This window comes from Orcinus orca, chromosome 14 (assembly GCF_937001465.1).
Source record: "Orcinus orca chromosome 14, mOrcOrc1.1, whole genome shotgun sequence".
NCBI lineage: Eukaryota > Metazoa > Chordata > Mammalia > Artiodactyla > Delphinidae > Orcinus > Orcinus orca.
This window is the reverse complement of record NC_064572.1, coordinates 42,029,775-42,038,967: the sequence shown is the minus strand read 5'-3', so window position 1 is coordinate 42,038,967 and position 9,193 is coordinate 42,029,775.

Sequence of the window (9,193 nt, the reverse complement as noted above, 5' to 3'; positions counted from 1 at the left end):
TTCAGAATAATGATAGTGAAGATGATCCAGGACCTCAGAAAAAGAATGGAGGCAAAGATCGAAAAGATGCAAGAAATGTTTAATAAAGACCTAGAAGAATTAAAGAACAAACAAACAGAGATGAACAATAAAATAACTGAAATGAAAACTACACTAGAAGGAATCAATAGCAGAATAACTGAGGCAGAAGAATGGATAAGTGACCTGGAAGACACAATGGTGGAATTCACTGCTGTGGAACAGAATAAAGAAAAAAGAATGAAAAGAAATGAAGATGGCCTAAGAGACCTCTGGGACAACATTAAATGTAACAACATTCACATTATAGGGGTCCCAGAAGGAGAAGAGAGAGAGAAAGGACCAGAGAAAATATTTGAAGAGATTATAGTCGAAAACTTCCCTAACGTGGGAAACGAAATAGCCACCCAAGTCCAGGAAGCACAGAGAGTGCCAGGCAGGATAAACCCAAGGAGAAACATGCCGAGACACATAGTAATCAAATTGGCAAAAATTAAAGACAAAGAAAAATTATTAAAAGCAGCAAGGGAAAAATGACAAATACTAGGGAACTCCCATAAGGATAACAGCTAATTTCTCAGCAGAAACTCTACAAGGCAGAAGGGAGTGGCATGATATACTTAAAGTGATGAAAGGGAAGAATCTACAATCAAGATTACTGTACCCGGTTTTTGATCCACCTCCTAGAGAAATGGAAATAAAAACAAAAATAAACAAATGGGACCTAATGAAACTTCAAAGCTTTTGCACAGCAAAGAAAACCATGGACAAGACCAAAAGACAACCCTCAGAATGGGAGAAAATATCTGCAAATGAAGCAACTGACAATGGATTAATGTCCAAAATTTATAAGCAGCTCATGCAGCTCAATAAAAAAAACAAACAACCCAATCCAAAAATGGGCAGAAGACCTGAATAGACGTTTCTCCAAAGAAAATATACAGACTGCCAACAAACACATGAAAGAATGCTCAACATCACTAATCATTAGAGAAATGCGAATCAAAACTACAGTGAGATATCATCTCACACCAGTCAGAATGGCCATCATCAAAAAATCTAGAAACAATAAATGCTGGAGAGGGTGTGGAGAGAGGGGAAGACTCTTGCACTGTTGGTGGGAGTGTGGATTGATGCAGCCACTGTGGAGAGCAGTGTGGAGGTTCCTTAGAAGGCTACAAATAGAACTGCCATATGACCCAGCGATCCCACTACTGGGCATACACCCTGAGAAAACCATAATTCAAAAAGAGTCATGTACCAAAATGTTCATTGCAGCTCTATTTACAATAGCCCGGAGATGGAAGCAACCTAGGTGTCCATCATCGGATGAATGGATAAAGAAGATGTGGCACATATATACAATGGAATATTACTCAGCCAAGAAACGAAATTGAGCTATTTGTAGTGAGGTGGATGGACCTAGAGTCTGTCATACAGAGTGAGGTAGGTCAGAAAGAGAAAGACAAATACCGTATGCTAACACATATATATGGAATTTAAGAAAAAAAAATGTCATGAAGAACCTAGGGGTAAGACAGGAATAAAGACACAGACCTACTAGAGAATGGACTTGAGGATATGGGGAGGGGGAAGGGTAAGCTGTGACAAAGCAAGAGAGAGGCATGGACAAACGTAAGGTAAATAGCTAGTGGGAAGCAGCCGCATAGCACAGGGAGATCAGTTCGGTGCTTTGTGACCACCTGGAGGGGTGGGATAGGGACTGTGGGAGGGTGGGAGACGCAAGAGGGAAGAGATATGGGAACATATGTATATATATAACTGATTCACTTTGTTATAAAGCAGAAACTAACACACCATTGTAAAGCAATTATACTCCAATAAAGATAAAAAAAAAAAACCAAAATATACTTTAGGAAGCCTTAAAAAAAAAAAAAAAAAAAGATTACTCTACCCGGCAAGGATCTCATTCAGATTCAATGGAGAAATCAAAAGTTCTACAGATGAGCAAAAGCTAAGAGAACTCAGCAACACCAAACCAGATCTACAACAAATTCTAAAGGAACTTCTCTAAGTGGGAAACACAAGAGAAGAAAAGGACCTACAAAAACAAACCCCAAACAATTAAGAAAATGGTCATAGGAACATACATATTAATAATTACCCTAAACGTGAATGGATTAAATGCTCCAACCAAAAGACACAGGCTTGCTGAATGGATACAAAAACAAGACCCATATATATGCCGGCTACAAGAGACCCACTTCAGACCTAGGGACACATTCAGACTGAAAGTGAGGGGATGGAAAAAGATATTCCATGCAAATGGAAATCAAAAGAAAGCTGGAGTAGCAATACTCATATCAGATAAAATAGACTTTAAAATAAAGAATGTTACAAGAGACAAGGAAGGACACTACAAAATGATCAGGGGATCAATCCAAGAAGATATAACAATTATAAATATATATGCACCCAACATAGGAGCACCTCAATACATAAGGCAACAGCTAAAAGCTATAAAAGAGGAAATTGACACTAACACGATAATAGTGGGGGACTTTAACACCTCACTTATACCAATGGGCCAATCATCCAAAATGAAAATAAATAAGGAAAGACAGCTTTAAATGACACAATAGACCAGATAGATTTAATTGATATTTATAGGACATTCCATCCAAAAACAGCAGATTACACTTTCTGCTCAAGTACGCACAGAACATTCTTCAGGATAGATCACATCTTGGGTCACAAATCAAGCCTCAGTAAATTTAAGAAAATTGAAATCATATCAAGCATCTTTTCTGACCACAATGCTATGAGATTAGAAATGAATTATAGGGATAAAAATGTAAAAAACACAAACACATGGAGACTAAACAATACATTACTAAATAACCAAGACATCACTGAAGAAATCAGAGAGGAAATCAAAAAATACCTAGAGACAAATGACAATGAAAACACGACACTCAAAAACCTATGGGGGGGCCTTCCCTGGTGGTACAGTGGTTGAGAGCCCGCCTACCGATGCAGGGAATATGGGTTCGTGCCCTGGTCTGGGAGGATCCCACATGCCACGGAGTGGCTGGGCCCGTGAGCCATGGCCGCCGAGCCTGCACGTCTGGAGCCTGCGCTCCGCAACGGGAGAGGCCACAACAGTGAGAGGCCCGCGTGCCTCAAAAAAAACAAAAAAAAACAAACAAAAAAGCAATTTCAAGTTTTGTATGGTTTTACTTCTACCCACCTCACATAATGGTGAAGACATTTATTTAATAAAAACAAAGTCAGAGAAAGAGATTGCCTCCATTCAGGAATACAGTAGGAAAACCACTTGCTCAAAGTGACTGAGAATTCTTTGAGGAATGAAATCATATAACCTGGGATTGTGCTAAAAGAATCTCTCACCTCTTGTAGCCACTGGCTACAAGGTAGCCAAAAGTCAGACCCAAAGTTTGAGCAGTAATCTGATAAATTACATGATCAGTTGAATTCACAGCCTCACTGTTTTGTTTTTGTTTTAATTAATTTTATTTATTTATTTATTTTTGGCTGCATTGGGTCTTCGTTGCTGAGTGCGGGCTTTTCTCTAGTTGTGGCGAGCGGGGGCTACTCTTCCTTGTGGAGCATGGGCTCTAGAAGCATGGGCTTCAATAGTTGTGGCACATGGGCTCAGTAGTTGTGGCTCATGGGCTCTAGAGCGCAGGCTCAGTAGTTGTGGTGCATGGGCTTAGTTGCTCCACGGCATGTGGGATCGTCCCAGACCAGGGCTCGAACGTGTGTCCCCTGCATTGGCAGGCAGGTTCTTAACCACTGTGCCACCAGGGAAGCCCCAGCCTCACTGTTTTTTAGCTGAAAGTCAAGGCAGTGATGAGGATTCTCAAAAGTGCAATGAGGTTCACACTTCTAACCATACTCAGCCTCGTTTGTCTGAAGAGTCACCTTGCTTGAAGACTCGTTAGAGACTCTGGAGCGAGTTACCTGCAAGAGAAGGCCAATCCCTCCTGGGGCCAATCCCTCCTACTACGAGAACTATGGTTCTCAACCTTGGCTACACATCGGAATCACCTGGAGAGTCTTAGAAAACACTGTCTCTGGCTTTCATGCCTAGAAATTTTGATTTAATTTTTCTGGGGTCCAATTTAATTTGGGTTTTAGCAGCTCACAGACCTTCTAACTTGCAGCCAAGACTGAGTACTACTGGACTATAGAGATCAGACCCAGCTTGTCCCGAGGTCAGATTGCAACATAAAACACAGGAGCAGCCTTTTATGAAAAAAAATTTCAAGATTTAACTAACTCACGTCAGCAGCATGCATTATTTGAAATTCTTGTGAATGGGAGATTTGTCTTTTCTTTCCCATTTATTTATTTATTCAATCATTTATATCAGCATGGACTCATGGATATTTATTTTATATTTTGGGTTATCACCGATACTACTTTTATTGATCAAATTGCTCCAGCTTTAGCCATTGGGAGCTCTTTCAATTGACGTCTGTGTCCCCTTAACACTCCCAGAATTGTGAGGCTTTGTTTTTCAGCACTCCCTTACTTTCTGGCACTACAAGATGCTCCAGGTTTTTCTTGCACATTTGTTACCCCAGTCCTAGAATGAGTCATATCTCCAAGGGACCCTGGTTCCTTTTATTGGAGAATGGTATTTGAAACCAAGAGCTGAGAGCTCTGTGTAATTTTTATATCCTGCTACACTAAAACAAACAAAAACCACAAATTAAACAAACAAACAAAAAAACCCCTGAGTTCCCAGGGCCAACCTTGGAATCCCTTTCCTGGCTTCCTTTGAGAGTTGGGGTTGGAGGTCGTCCTGACCATCATCTGTTTGGTGACCTTCCTTCAGGTGGGCACCAGCCTGGCTCTGGTGGGCATTGATAAAACTAACGAATGATAGCGTAGTAAGTACTCAAAGAGAGGGAGAAACTAATGCAGTGGGGTGGAGCTGGAAGAAATTTCAAGCCTTGAGAGTAGCTCAGGGTGTGCTGCTTGAGTACAGACACAGTAGCTGTCATCTTTTAGATCCCGTGCTCTTGGTACCCCTAACCTGAACTGCTGCCTGGCCCACAGCAGTCCTCCATCAGCATCCTGCTGATGGTCCCACCCCACTGAGCTCAGAGTTGCCCACAGAATATTAGCAGAGCCCTCAATGTGGGAAGCCCCAAAGTAGTTCTCCAGCCCTACTGCTTGTCCTAGGCAGAAGAATCCTGCCAAGTTTCTGAATTTATTCTGTGTGCCGTTTGGGGATTTCTGAACCATCCTTGGTGACATCTCCACTGAAAGCAGCATCTGGGAGGTTACCTCTGAGGTGAAGTTATCAAAGGGGTCCTCCAGTCAGCTCTGGACTAAGGTGGGTGGAGAGGGAACAGAGAAGAGCGAAGTAAAGGCCCTGTCCCAGGAGTGTGCCAGTCATGGGAACTGAGACAAACCCAATGAAGATAAAGGCTAGGAGGCAGCTGGCTCCAGGTCAGAAGGTTCAGTCAGTTGCTGTGGAAGTTCTGAGGTGATGACCTGTGGCTGCAGTGGAGGGTGGGAGGGGTAGGAGAGTTGCAAGGCGTGGCATTCCTGTAGGCAACTCACTGCTAACAGACACTGAAGCTGGCCAGCCCAGGTACCTACTAGGGAATAACAAGTAAGCCATCTTGACAGGAGTAAGGGAATAAGCAGGGAAGTGGAGGCTGGGAAGGTTTTAGAATAGGATTCTTATACCTGGGCCCAGACAAATTTCATGGCCTGGAGACTGAAACTGGGTGCAAAGCTGAGAGATCACGTGCGTTTTTCAGGGCACAGGGTTAACAGAGCTCATAGCATTTTTCTCAAAGGTTGAGAGCCACTGTTGCTTCTGGGCAGAGTGAGATAAAACTCGGAAGCTGCCTAGGATCGGACCTTACAGTTTATCAACCCTGTCTGAAGTACAGTGGCCTTAACTCAATGGGGCCTCCTAAAACCCTTTCTGTAGGGGGAAGGGGGACTGGTATTATTGTTTTCATTTCACCGAAACTGACAACTCATTCCTTTTCTATAATCCCAGGGGTCCTCTTGGAGATATCTCCGTGATTCCAGAGAAAAGGGTGCACAGCCTGGGGTGAGTACGTGAGACTGTGTGTGCAAACATTCATTCTGCAGGGGAGACAGAGCGAAGCCAAGGCCTGAGAAAGTCCAGGGCGCACACAACTAATTATGACTGCGACTACAACTTTGTGGAATACCTTCGGGGTCGCCCAGGGATTTGGGGGCAGATGAGAGGCCACGGGCTCGGAGGCCTCAGATTTGCTGTGTTGATCAGCTTCGGGAGGACAGAGGAAGCAAGGCAGGTGTGGGCGCCGGGGAAAGGGGACAGCGGCAAAACGTGCAGGAACCGTGCATCCGGCAGCAGAGACCCCGGTAGCATGGTGCGTGGCCCGATGGGCACTGTGCGTGGCCTCCGGCGCCCAGGACCCGCTGCAGACCGCGGGTTCACTCCCACACTTCCCTCCTGAGCTGCACAGGCCAAACCCGCTGTGGGCGGGAGGCACGGAGGTGTGGGTGTCCACTTCAACCGGGCTGGCTCAGTGCCAGTCGTTGCTAAGCCCTTTTGGACTCAAAAGCCTCAGATAAGGAGGTCAAAGCCCAGCTGGGGGTGGACGGGAGAATCCTGCCGCTGCTAGCCGGTCCCCAGCGGCTCCCGACCACTGTGCGGGTCAGTAGAGCCGGTGTGCTCGGGCGAAGGCTGCTGCCCCGCGTTCTTCCGCCGGCGGGAGCCCAAGGACCCGCCTTCGTTCATCATCCCCCATCCGCTCCCCGGGCCACTGCCGAGTAGCCCCGCGTAAGCCGCCGGGCCATCGGTCAGTCCGGGAAGTGCCCGCGAGGTCGTCGGTACAACAAAGGCGGCCCCAAGCGGCGCCTTCTGTCTTGTAAATACCGGGCCGGGTCCCCGGGCACAGTGGAGCCCCGGGAGAGAAGCAGCCGGAGGAATCCCGCCCCCACTCCGCACCCTTCCCCCACAATTACGGAGCGCATTCATTTGAAATGTTAATGTTTTGAAGCTTCCCTTAGGCCTGGATCTGTCTCCTTGAAAGCAGGCTGCAGCCTCTGGGATTAATAAACAAACCAGCATTTGGCTTGGGTGGGAGCCGGGTAAACATTTGTTGGTCTCAAAGAGAGGCAGGTGTACTAGGACAAACGCGGGTAAATCATTACACAGTCCCGCCACTCGCTTTAAAAAGACTCCTTTGTGCACAGATTCCAAGAGAGAGAAGTTTTCCCAATCTACAGGCCCTTATTTGTACCCTCCGGGCTGACGGCCCCAGCTCCGCTGACTTCTGCCCCCCGACCCGCACGGTGGAATCCGGGCCACAGGTAGAGGGCGGGGCGGCGCCGCGCCCGGGCGGAGCCAAGCCCAGGCCCCGCCCAGGTGCTATCAGGCCAGATCCCCGCCCGCAGCTCCACCGCCAAGTGGCCGCTAGAATTCCGGATGTCTTGGGGGTAAGTCCCGACCACCGCGAGGTTCTGTGTCTCTGGCCCGTAGGCCTGAGCCTAACGCGCCCGGCCTCCTTAGCGGGAGGACACAGAGGGTTGTCACAACTGGTGTTTTTAAAAGACTTGACCTGTGTTTCCCTGCTCACATTCCATAGTTGTCGGGTTATTGCCAAAATAGCATCCTGTCGGATTCTTTGCTCAGCCCAGCTGCTAGCGATGATAATAGTACCCGCGAACACTTTGGCAGCGCTGACACTCTGCCAGTCACTGTTCGAATCCCTTCACATGGATTAATTTTTGATGAGATGATTCAAGTCATCAACGTTTCTTTCTAGAACAGGTACATCACTTACTCTCCACCCGTCCTCTCGGGATGAGAGCAAATCGGGATGCGCGCATAGGATATGGGGTTCCAGTTGTGCAGGTATGACTTCAAGGGCTCGGGATTCATATGTGCTGGAGAGAGGCTGTGGAGGTCGCCAGGGCGCCATTGTGGTCCTGGAACGCTGCCAGGCCCCCACAATTCCCCAACTTCAACATTCTTTTTTTTTTTTTTTTTTTTGCGGTACGCGGGCGTCTCTCTGTTGTGGCCTCTCCCGTTGCGGAGCACAGGCTCCGGACGCGCAGGCTCACCGGCCCAGCCGCTCCGCGGCATGTGAGATTCTCCCAGACCGGGGCACAAACCTGTGTCCCCTGCAACGGCAGGCGGACTCTCAACCACTGCGCCACCAGGGAAGCCCAACTTCAACATTCTTTAATCCATTAAACCCTCCAAGCAGGCGCTGCCTGGCCTTCCAAAAGCTTTTTCCTCAAGCTGGGAAAACCCAACAGAGAAATGATCATTTTTCAACTATGAGAGCCAACAACACTCATACATGAGGAAGCAAGTCACATAAAAGAAAGAATTCCTTCCCACTCTCCTGGGAGAGGTCCCTCAGCGCAGAGAATATTTAGCTGCCCAAACTATGGGCCAGGCTGGGGTATGTACAGATTAGGAGGGCTCTCACCCAAGAGCTGGAGTTTGTCACTGGAAGAAATCCCTGCCCAGGTTATTCATAAGCATTTCTTTGAAATCCCAATTCCTGTGTTTCCTCTGTCCCAAGTTGTGGATCCCCTGGGCCAGCTGAGGGACACAGGGAAGGGAGGAGGAACAGCTTAGAGTAGAGGAGCCCGCTCTCTATCCCAGTAATAGCATCTGGGTGCTGTCAGAGGACCCAATGGACAAGGTGGGAAGAGATTGTATATCACCTGGGTAAGACTAGGCACTGTGGCCCCAAACTGTTGAATAAGCCTGGTCTTGTAGACACCTGTCTGCCCCTCTACCCTTGGTGTTCACAGATTACCTCCTAGGGTCTCCTAGATTTGTTTTATCTTGCAAGGACTAGTCCATTCCTGACTCCAACCTGGCCTCTTCCTCTAAATACCCCCAAAGTCTCAACCAGATTCTTACTTTTCCAGGCAGGCCTGAACCTCTGGCTTAAAAGGACAGCAAAACTATAGGGTTCCTCTACATGGCCTGATATTAAGGGCCCAGGATAGTACATGCTTCATGCCTGTGACCTTTGGAGAAAGACAGACACCTAAGTAGCTGGGTGATCTTTGGCAAATCATTTATCTTTGACAGTGTTCCTTAAGTTTCCCATCAGCAGAGTGGCTGGATAATAGAACCAAAATCCCTGAAAAGGAGATGTAGGGAAATCTGCATCGTAAACTCAGCACCTGGAAGCCTGCTCACCTG